Here is a 20,955-nt window from a genome sequence, read left to right as displayed (position 1 = left end):
GAGGAACTATTTTACATCAAAAATACATTAAAAAATAAAATAGAACTTAAAAAATGCATAAGTAAGTAAGTAAAACACAACAATTTTACAGAAAAAAACAATTCAGTAAGTGGAATAATGCCTTCCAGGGTGAGTGTTAATGTGTAATTAATGTCTTTCCATAGGTGTACAGGCCCTCCACCATTAACACACACCCTGTAGGGCATTATTGCTTGTGTATTACATCCTTACATGGAAATGTAATGAACTGCAGTGACCTGTGTGGTTGATTGGTCACTTCATTCTGGACAGTCAGGTCTGCACTACAATATTTATGTGTGCAAATGATATATAACCACATAAAGCCTTTGCTAAGCCCTACTGCTTTGAAACATTAAGAATTGTTTTGTATTGATAGTGCACATTGCCCTTGCATGAGCACATACCATTGCTAATATCAGTATCATTCATAAGGTTTACATACCATCATCAAAACCTAATGATCTATGACTGCTTCATTGTCCATCCTGTATTTCACAGGTATGCATGTGTCTCATTCAAACAACACAGGTACATGTAAGTCTCAGTAATGCAATATACACTAATGGATAGCATTAACTTAAGTCAGCAGTATGTATTTATCATTGATCTTAAGATTGCACTTATTCCTTCATATCAACAAGTATGTCTTTCCACAAAAACTTCAACATCACAATATCTTGTCTGACAAAGAAAGAGAAACTAATCCTATCTACACTGCACTGTCACAATGTAGAAGTCAAACTTTTGTGTTGGCACTGGCATTAAGTACTCTGTCCTCTAGAGTGTGTAACTAGATAGGTAGGGGTTCTAATCTCACAGAAGTCAACTTGCATGTGGGGTTGTGTATAGAGTAATAAAAATATGATCTTACATACTGCTGGCCTCACTGAAATAGCAGCTTTGAGAAACCTTTAGATTGCAGGGTGAGTCCATATCAATGTCAGACCCTTTTCCCAACATCATCTTCTCTACAACTCAGTGCTAATATCATCCTCTATAAAATCCAATCTTACAATATAGAAGTCAGACTTCTGCAGTGGTGCTTGTGTTTTTTTACACTGTCCTCTCTATTGTGCAACTAAATTAGTAGGGGCTAATCTCACAATGTTCAACTTCTGTGTGTGCGATGGGGTTGATAGTATCACTGAAGGATTAATTCAGCAGTTATGCTAATTTGAGTTTGACTCATGAGAAACATTTATATGGTCAGACCAACCCCACATCCCCTTTTCACTCTGTCCATGGATGCACACTGTATGCCACCCACTGGTGAGGTTATCACTTCAATATTGCACTCAAAAACACTAAAGTCAGATGTCTCCTGTGGTGCATGCCTATAATACACATGTATGTAGACTGTGTTAGTAGAAAGGTAGAGAGTTTGAATATAACAATACAACTATCCTGACTGTGTGTGTGTGTGTGTGTGTGTGTGTGTGTGTGTGTGTGTGTGTATAATGTTAATTTGTGGATGCAGTTGTTCTTACACCTTTTAGTATTATACATATTTAGATTCCTATATTTTAGATGTTTTTTCTTGCACATCTCCTTTACATGGCACAGCTGATGTCATCCCTTCAAAGATGCAGTGTGGCTCATATGCAGTCAGATTTCTCCTGTGATCCATCATACTGGTGGGTGCCTATAATGCACATGCGTGTTGATTGTCAGTAGATAGGTAGGGAGTTTGAATATAACAGTAAGACACTTCTAAGTGTGTGTGTGTGTGTGTGTGTGTGTGTGTGTGTGTGTGTGTGTGTGTGTGTGTGTGTGTGTGTGTGTGTGTGTGTGTGTGTGTGTGTGAATATAAATGGATGCAGGTGTGTCTTACTCCTATTAGTACCGAAAACATTTAAAATCCCACATAGCTGTAGAAGTTGTTTCTGCACACACATCTCCTTTGCATGACACAGCTGATGTCATCCACTCAGAGATGCATTCTGGCTCAAAAACAGTCATAGTTCTTATGTGGTCCATGCCTGTAATACACTTTTGCATAGATTGTGTCAGTAGATAGGTAGGGAGTTACAAAACAGGTATGATTGTCCTCAGGGAGTGTGTGTTTCTTCCTCTTATTGTGCAAAACAGACTGCAAATACAGCTATGACGTATATCTATACTGCATACTTGTGCTGTGCAACCACTTTTTAGTGGATACATCAAGGTAATAAACAATGGTGATGTCATCCATTGAAATGTGCAGTGTCATAGTTATAAAGTACATCTCTAGTTGTGCTTGTTTTTCAACAAACCTTCATTAGCTTGTTATGTTAGGCATATAATTCAAATCCCAATATCATTGCTTACAGACAATGTATATGGTGTTAACAGTGTTGTCACCCTCATGCACTATGTTCATGTGGACATGCTGTATCTTCTTACAAGAATTTATTCCAAATTTCCTTTTGAAAGGTTATATTGAAGATCGATGCTGTCATTTGAATAGATTGTACTTCCATACCAGCTGCAGTGAGATGCCATCTCAGGACTGAGGACATGAGATAATATAAGGTATGTTGTTGCCTGAGTAAGGCATGTGTTCCTATATGGTCTTATATCCACATTGTGCATAATTGTTGTTCTAACATCACTTACCACAGCAGGGTCCACAGGTGTGTTTGGGTATATCTGGCATTAAACAGAGTTGTCTGATATATAGCAAGATTATTTGTATGTAATTACAGGGTCACATTTTCCTTGATTCATACACATGATGTAATGCTTTCACATAACCACACATATGACAACTGGTGATGCACGTATACAATCATACATTCATTGATTACAATATAGTGTTGATTTTCTCAATGCTTAGGCAAGTGTTCCAAACCAGCATTGAGTGACTGCAAGCATTTGTGATTCTGCAGGAATGACACCCCTCCCCCCAAATCTACTGTGCATCTATAGAATGACAGAGGCCTCCTTCATCCTTTTTAGCATGTAAAAATTATGGACAAATAAAGTACAGTTGATTTAATGACATCACATAGGTGGACTCCAACAGCAATATTAACAGTTCCACTCATATAATTAATAGCTAATTGTGTCTCGTATAATTAATAGCTATATTATTTGCTGTAGGAGTTATACAGCTTGATGTTCATTTCTAGCCTAGGGAATCATTTTGTGTGAACATGCTGACATCACACAACAACAATTACATCACATGTCTTCTCTCTTGATATGTTGCATGAACAGATGTGAACATAGGTTTGGATTTTATGGCAGTAGACATTTGTTCTGCCAAAGTCATTGTAAGAGAACTACAGAGGCAAATGTATTCAGTACTGTGGTGTACACATGTGTGCTCCAGTTCTTGGGTGGCATGTATAGAAAAACACAGAAAAAACCTTCCTTGTCCAAGGAACATTGATATGGAACTGATCACAGCTGTATACACATGAACATACTCAGTAAACAGCCATCAGTCTGACATACTGATATGACATTCATTGTGATGGATCCTTTCTTAATTTGCACATTAATTTTAGTTATTTGTGACAATATCCATTGCTACCTTCTCTGTCGGTTGTCGATAATACACAGCTCTGAGGAATACAATGTATCACAGTGTGGTGTTTGCATCTGTTCTTATATGTCGGTACAGTAACTATGTCAGGCAGGAGTGTCTTACCAAGGGTATTACATATGTCATACTTTGCTCCCACATTTGTAACACCACACATACACCTACATATAGCATGTGTAATCATTATAATATTAACATTCATAATTCACTTCAATCGTGATTCTCCTCCTACATGGGTTATGCCTGTTTCTGTGGTGCACACAGTTAATACACAGCTCAGTGGTAACAATGATGGGATGAGTTAGATTCTTGCAAAATGAGACTGTGGCTTAGCCACTGGTATTTTCCTAAATGATATATTGACAAAATGTATACTATGCACATATCCCATAATGCATGTAGTGCCGTTGCAACCTGCCATCTCAACTCAGCATGTTGATGATATTCATAAATTATGTAATACCTCTGTTGCCCATAGGCAAGGTTGTTTGTTTACTTTCTGTGCTTTTTTTTTTTTTACTTTTATGCTGATCAACATGTCTTTATGGCTGCCAACACTGTTTCTGGCCATGAAAAAGTGCTAGTATTCCTGTATATGTCATGAGCGGCATATATATGTGATTATCGCTGCTGCTCATCACCTGAAACCTACATGACTGTTCATGAATCCCGTGGGTTGTCTATATGTAAGGGTATCTGTGGGATAACAACCAACTCCAAGACAGTCTATCCCTGTCAATCAAATCTGCCTTACACACTTACCTCTCACCCTGTAAACACTGAAAGTAGTACAAAGACCCATGAAAAGTACGTAGATCCAGCAAAAACATCTGGTCATCTAATTAGCATAAAATCTGAATACCAAGCAGTGCATAACTCTTCCTGCTTCCAATAGAAATGTAGAATATCACTCACAAACTTATTTAAAAAATAGAGAATGACAAAATGATGGAAAAATTTAAATTCTTTAACAGAGAGACAGTGTAAAATCTATTGACTTTAATGAACTTTATTTCAAAATTCTACAATACAAGGTCATTTTTGCCTCTGAAAAAGGGAGATGTGAGATGTGTGTCCTCTTATAGGTTCATAACTAAGTACTATGCTAGCTGCACTTGTGGGCCATTTTAAGCCTTGCCACTTTCCCTTTTTGTGCTCAAAATAACCTATCCTGATTGGTTATAGATTGGCCTTAACCATCCTATGGTAGATAAATATATATTGCCCCTAATGATAACAAATGGGATCATACCATAGATAGTTTGGGACCCATGCATGGGAGAATGCATTTAAAAGCTGCATCAGCCTATTAGTAGTACAAGGGGCAATCCTTGGGTAAAGTTTCTGTTTCCATCAATAGATCCAAGTTGTGCTTGAAAATGGACAGGGATAAACTTTGTTTTATGTGGATGGTGAGTCCATTCATAGCAGTGGTATCCTCTGTGAAATATACTGTCCCCCCAAACCATTCTGTTGATGTTACTGAATAGGTTTATATCACTAGACCAAGTATTTCTGATCCATTTGACTTGCTGATGTGCAGAAAGTCCATCAATAATAGGTTGGAGGATACCATGAATGCCAGACACAGGCCACCTCTTAGCAATCTATAGTATACCAAGTATAGTGACAGGGCTTTGAGTTGTTCCATGTAGGACATGTTGTTAGGCCTTGCATCCTTTTAGTAAGGTATCTCTGTGGACATTCCAGTTGTTGCATCTGTCTGGACAGATACATGTCGAATGGATCATTATATTCAATAAGTGGCCTAATGAGGGCTGAGTACAGGATTACAATGACATCATATAGACACAATCCATTTGTTTATAAGCTGTGCAACATAGAATTACTTTCTTACAATAATGGACACATCTTGGTCAAATGTTAGGTCACTCTCCATATACGTTCCCACATCCTGAACAACTGGGTCAAATCTTAGGGGTGTATTGTCAATGTCATAGTTCCCAGGGGCAGATGACTTCCAAAAGGATGTAATAATGCATTTTTGGCCTTTAATTTCAGACCATGATTTTGACACCAGTTATTTATTTGAGACATTCTTTCCTGCAGGGTGGCAGTCATTTGGGGGATTCAATGACTGCTCCTAGCTTGCAATCATCTGGAAACGTAGTCAGCCAGAGCCCTTAGTTACTGGCTTTTACTTCAGCAAAGTAGATGCCAAACAGGAGAGGTCCAAACACACAATCCTGATGGACTCCACTGGTGACTGGTCTCTTTGTGGAGGTAACTTCCCTGTTTTGATTATCTCTGTCCTATCTGTAATCCACTGGACAATCCAGTGGGTGACAAAGGGGTTTATTCCCAGTTTATTTAGCTTTTCTGCTATGCCTGAGTGAAGAATTACATCAGAAGCTTTAAGCTTTCTTTAAATTATTGGTGTCACTAGTATGTTGGTCATGTAGTGTGGTTTTCTATTTACTAGACAGCTTCAGGAATCATGTGTGATGAGGGAGATTCAGAAAATTGTGTGAAGGGATAAAGCAAGTGCAAAAATAGGGACATACCTGCAAAAATAGTTACATCATGGATTTTTGTAAATTTGGCCTGAAAATAGTTATATTCCTCCAAAATAGAAAATAGTGACAGGTCAGTTTACACATATAATGCACATGTGTACCACTGGGCCAGCTATTGCTTTTGTCCACACACACACTCAGTCACTGTCAGAATTGCTCAGCACCCTGTGTTATCTATGCATACTGCTGAGCCATTACTCATGCCATCTGCAAAGCACCCTATTATCTCCCCGTGGACCAATGTGTGCTACCTACAGCTGCTATAAACATAGCCAGATCTATCCATACCACTGCACTTCTTGGTTGCAACTGGAAACTGCACTGTTTACAGTATATCCACGGTCTCCACTGTCTTCCAAGCCTGGCCCAACTCTATCCTGTTGTGTATTTTCAAGCCAAAGTACTGTCTATCACTGCAAGTCAATAGAACTCAGATAACACTGACCTACAACTGTGGTCGTTTGTCTATAATTATGCTGACAGATCGACAACTGATTCACCAGATGCTTAAAATCCAAAATCAACTTTCTGAAATCACTATTAGCAAATATCAGAGTAAGGCTTATTGTATAGGAGGCAATCCCAATTGCTGTTGCCACCCCTAACCCCTGAACATGTATATACCTACTCCATGGTTGCTCAACAATGGCAAAGAAAAAACTCCTCTGCTCCTGAAAGCTGGTTTGGTGAACTGAGTTTTGCACATGCTAAAGCAGTGCTTGTACTCTTGAAATGATCCCTTCTCTCTCTTTCTCTTTCTACAGATACATGTGTCCTCCAGGGGGCAGATATCAGTGGTTAAAGAATCTTAGAGTGCTGAAAATGATATCCTGCTATAGGCACCTACTGGTGAGGGGAGGTGCCATGAAGGCTGTGTAGGACTAGTTATGGGACACACTGGGCCATGACCTCAGTGGTATGTTTGGTAGGAACTGTACAAGTCATTAATTTTGGAAGTGTACCAAAAGCATGATACAGCATGCCTCTCAGAAGACATGCACCACGGTGGAACACAGTTCTGCATCTGTAGGGTGGCAATTCCCAAGTGCAAGACTCAAGTGTGATGAGTCATTCTTACCATTCCTGCATGATAAGGAATCACTCTGTCAGTACCATTAAAGGTAAATACTGCCCTAGAATGTATGGTCGTGCTTTTATAAAATACACTGTGTATCTTTTTACACTAATGTCACTCACATGTGCACAAAATAGTGTATTAAAATTCTTTTTCATTGTCACACTTAGAAACTACCACTTCTACACACCAATAAATATATCACCCATTGTGTTTACAAGTAATGTGACAACAAAAATCAAATATTTTTTTAGAATTTAATGTTCCAAAGCATATAGGAGACAGAACATATCTATGAGTATTGCACTTGTAACAAATGTTGCACCCATGGATCTTGTCTTCAGGATACTTGGGAATTCTTGGATAACTTTTTTTTAAGAGCTAAAACATTCTGCTAAATTTCTTTTTTGCCAAAAGCTAAATCTACTTGGTGATAGAAGACAAACTAAGGCTGCTTAACAATACCAACCAGTATTTATTGATTACCTCCAGAATTTGACAGATATTACTTCTCCTCATAGTCATAAAATGAAATGGAAATATCTGTGAGGGACTTTTTTATTTGTAAATCAATAATTCCTTTCTCTGTGTATTTTGTCAAGGTCTGATTTCACCGGGGGTGTCTCATGGCACTTGTTGCTAGGCTGCAGCCTGGCCCCAATTAAAAAGAAAAAAGAAATGCTATTAAAGTTTTTAACTTTGTATTTTGTTCCAAGTTCTCATAACTCAGCACATGTGTGAACATGAGTGGAGTTCCTAGGAAAGCCGCAGCAAATAAAAAAATAAAAACTGGTTTAGTTCACTAGCCAGACTGAATAGTTTGGTAGGAAGCTTACTCCACCAATCCATGGTTTTCTTTCATCCTGTTGTTGAAGACTTCATAAATATCTCTCAAGGAGTGACTCACCAGGCTACTGCATTAAGCAGTGAAGAACCTTTCCTACTGGCTCAGACTGAAAGTTAAAGAAGTTAACCGCTTTAGTGTGGAGGAAGACATCTAGGAACAAATATTTTGTTTTCAGTTTTGTTTATTTTTTTTTAAGTATAGTGCATGTTTTTTTAATTACAGGCTGTATGCTTGCTACTGCTAGCATGTAGGAAGGTAAGTACTTTATTTAAATGTGAGTATGTCTGTGTTTGTATGTGTAAGTCTGTGGGTGGGGGTGCAGATGTTCTCAGAAACCTTACTTTATCCAATGCTCAAATGATTGGAATTTTAATCAGGGGAAAGGAGGCACTTGACCAACCTGGAGAAATTTGCCATTTTCCCCACTGTAGTGCTATCTCAGAGGTGGTATATTTAGTTGGGGGGGGTTGAAGCCCCCCACTTAGGTGGGTTTGACATGCTTCGGTGTGTTCGTTTTTTAATGTTTGTCATTTGCCTCCTTTCCTGGATAAAAATTCCAGTTATGTGAACACTTGTTAAAGTAAGGGTTCTATGTTATCATTTCAGTTAAGTAAGATTTGATTCAATGGATTTTTGGTCTACTCAATTAGACCCTTTTGTGCATATGCATATATGTTTGTATTTTGGGGGATGTAGATTCTCTCTCACCTTGTCTTTTGGAATATTCCTTATAAAGTCTGTGTTTTTTCTGTCAAATCTATGAGGATTACAGTCACTCAATAATGACATACATTTGAGTTTCAGACTTAACAGCCTTCAGAAAAAAAAAAGCATAATGCAAAGCATGTTCTTCTAGAAAGTTTCTATGTATATAAAGGAAGTACCTCTCATTTCGTTCCTTTGTTGAATGTTATTTTTTTAGCTTTCTCCTTAAGCAATGAGAAGTTAAGAGGTATGTGATGAAGGAGTTTGCAGTGGGTTGCACTGTATACTGACAGAAGAGAAGTAAGTAGATAAATTCATGTGTTGCTCTTATTTATATTTTATTCATTCATTTGATTGCAATCAAGCATCTGAGGTTAACTATCATAGTCATACAAGTGGCTGTAATTGATAGTCACATCTATAAGTGTGGGGGAGGTTAAAATAAATTACTGTGGCCAGTTGATAATTTTTTACAGTCTGATATCTGAGGTGTATAAAGTCAATGAAGATGGCTTTAACTGCTAAGTACAGGAATAGTCTGTGTATGAAAGTGATTGACACTGTTGTGATTTGATCAAAGATAAGTAGTCATTATTATGACTTTTTAGATGAAGTGGACATATTTTTTTCCACTTTGCATTACATTTGAACATCAGAATTGCAGTCAGTAAGTGGCTGTCTGTGGCAGTCTCTGTCGGATGTGACATTTGCAAACGATCAGTGGGTGAGTGTTGCATCGAATAGTGTTCCCCACTAAAAGCACTTAGTTCTGCTATAGAGTTATTGGCTGTTGACTCATTCTGTTTGGATTCTGCATGTACTCCTTGGCTCTCTGTGGAGATTTTATCCAAGTGTTTTTTTCTCTGTTCCTGAGCTGTATAAAATGTGCATCTGGCCATTTGTACTTTTGCTATTTTCCCAAGTAATACAAGCACTCAGTCTACAAAGTGGTCCTGGTACACAGATGATAACTATGCCTTTTTGGAGGAGTAGGAAGGCAGGCATTATTGACAGATAGGATTTATATATCCCTGAGTTTATCTTCTCAGTTTATTAGGAAACCATTATTTTATTCGTTTTGAACATTTCACTTTAGACCCAACTTATTTTTCCTTGTAACAAAAAGTATGATTGAACAAGGTTCATATTCATGTTTTTTTTTGAGACCATCTTTAAATCAAAAGTATAGGAAAAAGCTCTAAGATGCACTCTGTGACTTCTTGGGGCTCTTGGCTTAATTCACTTACTTCCACCATACTAAATTGCAGGAGGCTTGGTCAGCTAGCGTGTGTTAAAATCATGGGATGGGGACTAAAAAAGTAAGACAAGCTATGAAAAGCAAAAAACAAAGAAGTCTGCCTGTATATTGTGCAGCCAGGATGAAGTGAAAATAATAGAGAGAAGTGAGGATGTGCAGGGGGGAAGTAGTGAGCCTAAGCAGGTCCCATGGCATCCTTTGTCTAGGGTTAAATTTCAGTTAAGGCCGGCCTTGTTGATTACAGCCATACATCTAATGTGTAAATAGTAAAGTGGATATAATGAGTGGGCACATACCAATGCAGTGTGTGGATGAAAGTGTTTAAACCCATCTGTTGTTTGATCATAGGTAATGATCACTGACCTCCTGTAATACAGCCCCATCTCATTGATTTACCTCCCGCCATTTAGTTGATGCCTACAGCTCCCCTATACTGCTTTGAAGACGCCAGGCTTCATTGCATTTTATTTGCAAGAAACACTGTTTCTGGTATCCGTGTGTTAAAAGTAAGGGCTTAAATCTTTTGAGGTTTATTCATAAATTTGTCAGGTAGTATAAATTCTATTTTCCATCATAAACAGATTTTTTTGCAATATTCCTCATAATATGGGGGACTGACAACTGCTATAAGGAAGGAAGAAGCATATTTGTAGAAAATTGTTTTCTGTAAATGTTAGTGGACAAAGTCCCATCCAACAGTTTGTTAATTTCCACGTCCAGAAAATCAATATTACACAATTCAGCTCAGGTACAGACAACTATATCAAACTCATTGTTATTTACAGAGTCCCTAAATAGTAATCAATCTGAATGGGGGGCATGACAAAGCAAACAATAATCTTCTAGGTAGCACTGCCACATATTTAATGCCCTTAGATGACAGTTTGGTTGTGCATCCTAAATGTAGTTTATTTCAAAGTAACCCATGAAAAAATCTGAATATATTGGAGTCATACCTCTCAACCTCTTGGAACAAGAATTCTGGACAAAGCCATAAAAAGTGGGGGAACAAAGGCCAAACAATAGGGAACATTGTTATGTATTGTTCTTACAAACTTAGAAAATTGATAGAATAACAGATATTGCACAAGCATGAATTTTCTGAATGGAATGAAGTCTGAGACTCAAATGTCTGTCTTTATTTTCTGACTTCAGCCTTCAGTGATTTGCATATTGTTTGCCACAGTGTTAAGAGAAATGGACCAAAAATATGAGGCAAAATCTGGATGTTCTGTGAAAATCTGTACAGTTAAGAGTTATGATTGGAGTAAGGGCTATTGCTTTGCCCTTTGGTTGAATGTAACATTGTTTTGCTTTAAAGTAAATCATTTTGTAGCACAAACTGAATGAGCTGCAGCAAAAAGTCATTAAATTCAGCAGATAATTATCAGCTATATCTAACCAGTATTTAGTTGCTTTCATATCCCCATCATGGGCAATACTTGTGTACAAAGCCTTAAATTTAATTTATATTTGCCTGCATAGGACCACCATGCCATGGCTAAACTCCAGTATAACACCACACCCATTTACAGTGCAATACCAGAGACTCTGATTTCATTTTCTGAAATCCCCCTTCTGCTATTGGGTCTATATTATAACACTCAAGTCTTAAAACTTCGAATGTTATAATATTGAACCATTTAGATTGAAAAACTATAACATCGAACACTCAGAATAGCAAATTTTTTCCCAGGGAAAACACTCGCTCTTCCGACAAACATACACACAACACAAGCACACCAAAATAAATAATCAACACACATACACTTCACAAAACCCTACACTAAACCATACATACACTACTAGCTATCCACTTAACTTAACCCAACACTAACCCTAAGGTCCATAACTACCGCAAACTCACCTTACCCAGTCCCTAACCCTAAGGTCCCTAACTATCGCACACTCAACTTACCCGGTCTCTAACCCTAAGGTCCCTATCGCACACTCCCCTTACCCGCTCCCTAACCCTAAGGTCCCTATCGCACACTCACCTTACCCGCTCCCTAACCCTAAGGTCCCTAACTATCACACACTCACCTTAACCCGATCTGTTCGCACACTTACCTTAAGCCGGTGTGTAACCTTTGCTCCACAGTCGAGGAAATAGCGAAGCTGCATAAACGGCCCACCAAATACTTTCCCTAGTAAAGTATTTGATATTCTGCAGCTTTGCTATTTTCAGCGTTCAGTGCATAGGGTTCGATATTATAACATTCAAAGTTTTAAGACTTTGATGTTATAATATAGACCCCTGCTATTGGGAGGGGGGCATTCCAGTATAACCCTGACTCAGTCTGTGGACTGTTGAAGGCATGATGCATGCCTAATACTATGCTGGTGAGGAGACAAACTGGGCAGCTCTGGGACACTGGTAAGGTCAGTCAGTGCATGGAATGCACATCATTACCATCATCTGACAAACAGGTGGTGGGAGAACAGTAACCATCCAGCCCCACACTACAATGTGAATTCCAGATCTATTGACCCTGACACGTGTACAGTAATAGAGTGGATTCACACAAGGCAAAGATGATAAATACAGTGTTAATATCTAACTAGTCCTTTCAGTGAATGGTTTAGCCACACTGTGCACCAAACATTCACACATATAATTTAGGGAAGGGGGAGTGGTTCACATGCACCAAACATTCACACATATAAATTAAGGGAGGGGTAGTGGTTCACAGTCATCATCTGTACAAGTGGCTAGGAACAAAATGGCACAAGTCTGTCTACACATAATGCATAGGAGTGCCTGTCACAAGAAGCACAGAGAGACATGTTTGGAAACCTATGTTTGGCATATCTCTCAACTACTTTGAGCAAGAAATCTGGACAAAGTCATAAAAAATTGGGGACAAAGACCTAAAAATAGGGACAATTTTTAAATATTTAGCTCGTACAAACTTTGAAAGCTGATAGAATAAAAGATTTTGCATTAGCATGCATTTTCTAATGGATATAACGTCTGAAAGCCAAATGTCTGGCATTTTTTTCCAGATTCAATCCTCAATAATTAGGAAGTGATTTGCCAGAAAACCAAAATTTTATGAGGAACAGAGAAAAAAATTTAAGGCAAAAAAAAAAATGGACATCCTGAAAAAATCTGCACAGTTGAGATGTGTTGGGGCAATTTCCTCCAATCATGGGGTAGGATTCAACAGCATGACCATCACATGTGGCCACTATGCTGGTATGTTAAAGTATGACTTGGGCACATATAACAGGGTGTGCAACTAGAGAATCATGATATGGATAATGTCCACTTGTATGGTGTCTAGCTAATAGATGCTAGGTACCATGTCCACCTACAACGAGAGATTGCAGAGTGTTATACACTTCCAGATGTAGGTGAGGATTATATTTCCTGCAACAATCCCCCATATACAACCACATCTAATATGTACCCTTCCCTGAGTTTGGATTACACTGATAGTGTGGTTATTGATGGTGGTTCTGGCAATCTCTCACAATGAATTGGAGATGGAAGTGGTGTGTGCTCCGATAGACCTCATAAGACCAATCAGTACTGTATCCCTTGACTATGTCTCCTTTAGGGTGCCATGTAAAACACCAGTCAGATCCATGCTGGACTGAGCTATGGCTTTCTATGTATGCATGTTACTCTGTCACATATGCCACTGAACTTAATAACTACAGACCCATTGCTTTACTCTCCCCCCTGGCCAAAATCCTAGAAAAATGCATCCATACCCAGATGCTAAACTATCTCCTAGACTGCAACATCCTGTCACCTACTCAGCATGGTTTCAGACCTGTCCATAGTACCACTACAGCTCTCCTCTGCTTCACAGACACAGTAAACCGTCTCAAAAATGAAGGCCTGCAAGTGTCAACTCTTTTTTTGGATATGTCCAAAGCATTTGACACAGTCTCACACCAAATCCTGCTAAACAAACTAAACCAATATCATCTATCTAATTCCACTCTTACCTGGTTCCAAAGCCACTTAACTGACAGGTACCAAGCTGTGAAATGGGAAAATTCTCTCTCTCCTCAGCTGCCCATAACTATAGGAGTCCCACAGGGTTTTATCTTAGGACCACTACTATTCACAGTCTTCACAAATGACCTCCACACCTCCACACAGCATGCATCTATAATTCAGTATGCAGATGACACTACCTTAATCTGTGCTGCACAAAACATTCCCACCCTCCTGCAAACAACTCAACTAGCATTCTCTGACGTTGAAAACTACCTTACCAAAGCCCAACTTATCCTCAATCCAAAGAAAACTCAGCTTATGATTATAACCAGTTCTAACAAAAACACTAACAGTCAATTCACTATCTACTCCACAAATGCTACTCCAATTGCTCCAGTGGCACAGGCTAAGCTATTGGGAATAACCATAGACTCCCACCTAAAATTTGATAGTCATCTGAACTTAACTATTAAAAAGTACATGCCAAACTGGGGTCACTCTACCGTATCAAACCATTTCTTACCAACAACACAAGATCAGCCATTGCTCGCTCCCAACTTCTATCCACTCTACTCTATGCATCTCCCATTCTGACTAATCTCAACAAAACTGAACTAAGCAAAATGGAAGCTTGCTATAACAGAATTGCCCATTTTGCTGCAAATTGCTCATATAGAACTCATCACTGTACTGCTTTGAGACAGCTCCACTGGCTTGAACTGCCCAACCTCCTAACCTACAATGAGCTCTGCCTCTGTCATTCTATCTATTACCTCCCCAATAAGTGTCCTGCCCTCAAAAACCTAGTACAACATCACTCAGCCAAAAGGCCTCTTAGATCATCAAGCAAACTACTACTAGAAGTCACCAACAGCTACAATAGCTTTGGAGATGCACTATATAGTAGTTCAGTGGCTAAAAAATGGAACTCTGTCCCTACTAGCATTCAAAACACATCATCCAAAGCCTCCTTTAAAGACCTCATCAGGCAACATCTCAAGCAAAGTTGGCAGTGCCATGATTGCTCCCCAGGCTAGTGAAAGCGGATAACATATGCATACTAAATCTAGAGCAATTGATAATAATTTTTCAATCTTACTCAAACACTGGCTAATCTACAATGTATGTACTGTACCTGTGTACTATGTATGTATTCTACCTACATTCCAAAGTTCAGCCGTACACCACAAATCTATTACTTACCTTTATTTTTAAAATTAATATTTTTTTGATTGTTCTCTCCACTGTAACTGTTTGTGCCGCATACCACTGTAAAAACATGTCTCTTGTAATTTGTGTGTATACTGATTATGTCTAAATAACTAAATGTGTCTGTAATTTTTCTTTGTGGAGCTTTTCTCCCCAGGCCTTTGCTGAAAAAGGGCCTTTTTGGCTCAGTCAGACACCCCCGGTTAACAAATGTAAAATAAAAAAATATATATATGCTGTTTGATCTGGAATGTTACATACATTTCAAAGTTCAGTTGAGACACATGTTGGCATCATGCACTTTTGTGAGGCTGTGTAGTGCTAGGTATACCCCCAAAAAATGTGGTGCATTCATCTGCTGTTGCTGCTACTGCTGCTGCAGCTGCATGTGTAGCATAACTGGTGCCCAAAGCTGTGGGACACCATTCCTGGGGTTGTTGAGAGCTCAGTCTGCACAGCCTTAGGTTCTTCTGAGGACAAGACCAGGACTTCATTCTGTGAGTGTATGCCTAATGAGGATGGAAATAGGCCTTGCCACTTTGTCATCAGACAGTGATTCAGGTATCTAGGTTTTGTTATAATTCTCAACACCTGCATGTGTGCCATTATCAGCCTGTTGTACTGTGAAGACACTACAGGTGTCACTGCATTAGTGACCTGCCCTGTGAGCACACTACAAAACATACACCAGAGTAATCATGAGTATCTGTGCTAAAACTGTGCCCTATGGCATGCAAGCTATAGGTATCCATACAAGATGTGCCATAGAATCCCATCCTATGTCTGCTGCCATCCTGGTGTGGCTGGATACCTGACATTCATGTAAGAGAACAGAATTAAGGTATGCTGTGGTCAGTGTATGGTCTCCAATTACAGTGCTGCTTTCTAGAAATCTACTGAAAGTGGAACAAACTCAGGACATCATCCAGTGAGCTGTGTGGGGGTGTGCCCATTCTCAAGCCAATGTCTACTTCTCTAAGGATTATCCCAGAACAACTGTGACCTTCCCTTTCCATGATCAAAATTTCTTCTGCTATAGACTGTATCTTTATCTTGAAATGCAGCAGCATATCAGTAGCATGTTTATGATATGTTGTCCTGTAAACTTTGGCTCTCTATTCCATTTATATCATGGACCACTGTCTGCCATACCAGGTTTCAAAAAGGCTGGTAACCAGCCACTCTCACCATCCAGCTCCACCTATGTGTCCCAAGTGCCTGCAGCAAGTTGACATTTATTAGAAGGCCTTAATCCCTCCAGACTCTGCTACTGCCCTCATCCTTTGCACATACAGATACATGTGAGCACTTGACATAGAGGGCTATAGATTGTATACTGCTAAGGCTGGCAGGATGACAGCTACAGACAAGAACATAACATAGTTACACAGTGCTATACTCAAAGGGTTAGCTATGAATGTATGTAGTGACAGATATGAGTGTACTTGACACACATTTGTGTATATATATATATATATATATATATATATATATATATATATATATATATATATATATATATATATATATATATATACCATCCAAAAAGCTCATCCAATTTGTTTGTACCATAAAATGTTATTGGGACCAGGCAGTAATTCCTGCTTCCAATATAAGAGGGGACCTTGATATACACTTGTGACATTGTCCCACATGATACAATGGAAGGGAGCTTCACATGTATAGGCAGAGGACTGTCACATAGGAATATAGCAAGCAGTTGCTACAATTTAGACCACACAGGGAGTGCTACAGTGTTCAGGTTTGACCATAAATGCAGTAGTGTTTTTCTAAAAGCTGGTAGGCATTAAACAGTGCTTGAGATCGGATGGCCACTCATGCCCCCTAACAGTTAGTACCAGAAGCAGTAGCCCCCCCACACACACACTAGCTATGCTGCTATTGTTAATACATGCACTGCTTTATTTTTAAGATATACTGATCTGTGAGTTCATGATGTTCTCTGTTCTCATGAAGTCATTCAGTGTGATGTGACCAGGATGCAGGTTGTGTCTTGCACGTTTTTGTAAAGATTTCACTGCATAGATGTGTTGATGTGCATAGTTTCACTGCATGGATGTGTCTACTTGCATATTTGCTGCTCTGTTCATTTATGCACCTGAAGCATAGCTAAATGTGTGGTACATTAAGAACTGCCTGCCTCACTTTGAATATTTAATGCAACCTAGCCATGTAAGCCTTGCACAGAAGTGCAGCACATCTCTACAAATTGCCCAAACAAATGGATACTGGAGTAAAATGGGACTGATTACCAGAAGGCAAATGGAACTGGGCATTTCTACTGTGTAGATTTTACCCATCTTTTTTTTTTTAATTGTCTGTCAACTGCCTTTCAGTTGTTTATAATTTCTCCTAGCACCACACTTGTTTAATTATAACAAGTTATCCCTTAAATTAACATATGCATTGTTTATTTGCTTATTTAAGTTTGTTGACTATTATAGTCTCTACATGGTTTGATGAAGACAGTTAAAGAAAAATGCTCTAATAGTACAAAACGTCAGTGACGTTTTAACATGAAAAAATCATTTTTAATATAGTTATTGATATCTGTGCTTTTACAAAGATGATTTATTCACTATTATTCAGTATGTTATTATAAGGTTTAAGATTTGCTTTATAAAATTCACAGTCCTTTTCATTTTTCATTGACTATTTTGTACAGTTTGTTCAACTGAAATATAGAAGCTTAATTTCTGGTACAGTTGGAGTATCAAATATCCTGATATGTACACATGGCTGGATCCAGCACAAGGTGGTCTATGCAACTGTTACTTGAGGATCTGGCAAGATAATTTGATTTAAAGAAAAATCTGTTTTTTGAATATAAATTTATTTTAAAAAGTCTGTCTAGTTTATTTTTCCATATAAATTTATTTTTAAAAAGTTCAGTTTAGTCTGTTTCTCCCATACAACTTTTAAAAAAGTAATTTTTTTTACCTTTAAAGGGACAGAGTGATTAAAAAAGTATGTTTCCCGTTTAAATGGTCCACCCTGAGTGGTGTGAGATTTCAGCCAAATCAGGCTTTTCCTGAATGAGAGCTGAAAGCAGTAGCCTGGAAATGTTTTTCTACATCAAACAAGCTATGTCAGCAGCAGCCTGGGGATGATTTTGCAAAGTTGACCAATCTATATATTACCAGGTTAGTTTTGTCCATGGAGAAATGTGTATGTTTATGTGTGTAATGCCCATTTAGAGGCACTGTCTAGTTAGATGTCAACAGGTAATCAAACCTTTTACCTTAGATATGGAAGGCAAAAACCTTCATTCTCCACAACTGCCAGACCTCCTTAAGCTTTTGTTTGTTTTTGATAAATCACGGAGAATTACAGTCTGTCAATGTTAGTCATTAGAGACTTGTGTCTTTTGTGGTTCACAAAATACATTTGATGCAAAGCCTTTTGTTCATGTAACATTTTAAGTGACTTTTGAGTACTTTGCTTTTATCTCTCTCCATTTTTGCAGAACATCACTTATCTTGCTTCATATGTATCTCCTATCTTTGAGCAAGTCATTTAACCAGGTACTACTTTGAGGAAACTGGGAAATGGGGCTAAGCGCCACAGTGGTCCCTGAATTGCAAGCCTAGTTACCTATGAAAAATAGTAGTTATGGTGTAAAGATGGAAACTGATTGTAGTAAAGATGAGCATAATCATATGTGTATTTTGTATAATGGTTACAGTCTTTACCTCAGTGATGCAAGGTGCAGGTTTTGATTCTGATCTTAGATTATTGGTTTGATTTAAAATGGCTCTTCATGGCAGTTCACCTATGACCCTTGTTATGCTGACAGTGTGTTTATTACTTGGCATTGAATTAATTGGACAGCATGAGATCTGCGTTTAATGTTAATATTTTAGCCATGTATACATTTTTAATTTAGCTTTTTTATTTGTAGGCACACAGGTGTGAAATGCACTGTTTGGGCTATAACAACTTGTCTAGCACTTAGTGCAGATGAGTAAAGCAATGAGCTGTTAAAGAGCTGCTTCCTGTAGTATATGGTACGATTCCCTCAGCCTTCATTTGTCTTACTTGTAACACTGCCAAGTTACTTCACAAGAAAATACGCTTGTGCTGCTCCTGAAAGGGGACACTTGTGTCCAGTTGGCTATCCCAGGCTATTAGCAAATGCATTACATATTTATTTTTTGAATTCACATAGGTGCTAATTAGTATTTCACTCTATGCTATTTGAGAATGTATCCAGGTATGTCTCTCGTAGTTTAATTAGTTGCCACATGCATTTTCACTAAATGTGAGTTTCAAGGGAAGAGACATTTAGTATTTCTCATTCTAAGTCTGTTTTCAGTATGGCAGCATTGTCTTCTACATTAGTTTTTCTCTGTAAAATCTGAAATCAGTTTTAAATTAATCAAAACGTATATGATAATTATAAAAGTAAGAAAATAGTATGTATGCTGTCATGATAACTGTAAAAGTAAAGAAGAAAACAGTAAGCAAACTGGCTGGTTTGAACAGTGTTTATGGTAACTGGGAAATTAACAACCAAGTAATGGAATATTGCTATGGCTGGTGAGGGCCTGATTCATTACCCTATGCAGGTCCCCATTTATCCACGATCCAGATCTGATGACTCAGGCGGTGTATGCTACAACAATACATAATTATTAGCCATTTCAGTAAGTCAGACCTGTACTAAGGATATTAGAGGAGTTGCTATTTCTGATGACAGAAAGCACAGGGAGCTCAAAAATGAATGCTGGTGTCCTGCAACCATGTAAGCCCACCCCCCCCCCAATAAAAACAACATGTTGCATGAAGTAATATTTCTGATTTTTCTACGATATGTGGGTTGTTGGACAAAAACTAGCTTTACTTATTGCACTAAAAGTGAATTAATTGAATATTATCCCTGGATTGTGTATTATAGTCTAACATATTGCATTTTAGTAATATATTTTACAGTTCTGTCTCTACTGCTTTCAGCTCCTGTAAAGGGGCTGACATCTGTCAGGTCATATAGTCTGCATTATTTGTAGTGATGATCACAACTGTCTGATCTCAGCATCCATTATGTAGTCTTTGTTGCATAATACGGCGATTCAGTCTTCTCTACTAGCTAGGACTGTAAAGGATTTCTGCATTTAATTGAAAACTGCTACTCTAGCAATTAGTGCATATAGCCAAAGCATCAAGTTGTTAGTGAGCTTCTTCCTGTAACAAGAGTGCAGGGTTTGAACCTTTCCACCTTCATTTACCTACTGAGTAAACCACTTGACTAGAAAGTGCTCTGGAGTAATTGGTCATTTGGAATACACTCTGCAATAGTCTCCAGGACAGCGTGCCCAGTAACTTTGAACCTGTTGTCATTGTTTGCCAGCCATTCCCTATTGAATCAGGGAGTGTTGCAGCAATATCACCAGCACAACATTTTTTAATTCAGCTTAGACAATTTATTTTTCAAGGTCAGCAGGAACTGTATTTGCAGATGAAATACTGAAATGCAAAGCTGTTTGCCAGCAGTAACCTTTGCATTAGTAATAGATCTGCTGCATATTGTAACTTAAGTGCTACTAGTATTTTAACTTATAATGGTGCTTGTGCTTTTCCACATGCCACCAGCCTACTGCTATTTATCTCGGTACCCCTTAATTACCCACTAAGCTGTACTTCAAATGTTTTGCCACTAGGTGACATTGCACACCCACTAAAGTGTGAAGTCCATTTCTTTACTATTTTTTAGTTCCCTCCCATAGCTATCCCCAACTTCTTAGCATATTGTCCCCATTGGCCTGCTTTGTCCTGTGCATAGTACATTTTCCTATCCTCCC

General features: G+C 38.4%; 1 long non-coding RNA gene across 1 annotated transcript in view; it reads left to right on the top strand.

The window, feature by feature from the left end:
• The window catches only part of LOC122801399, a 108,506-nt gene that overhangs the window by 23,431 nt on the left and 64,120 nt on the right, over positions 1-20,955 (top strand). Inside the window, exon 2 of the long non-coding RNA XR_006364705.1 lies at positions 2,434-2,532. This is a non-coding gene — a long non-coding RNA (uncharacterized LOC122801399). The remainder of the gene's footprint in view (positions 1-2,433; positions 2,533-20,955) is intronic.

This window comes from Protopterus annectens, chromosome 4.part1 (assembly GCF_019279795.1).
Source record: "Protopterus annectens isolate FY-2018-M chromosome 4.part1, PAN1.0, whole genome shotgun sequence".
Classification (NCBI taxonomy): Eukaryota; Metazoa; Chordata; order Ceratodontiformes; family Protopteridae; genus Protopterus; species Protopterus annectens.
Note: the sequence above shows the minus strand (reverse complement) of the source record. Positions and strands in the feature narration are given on the sequence as shown.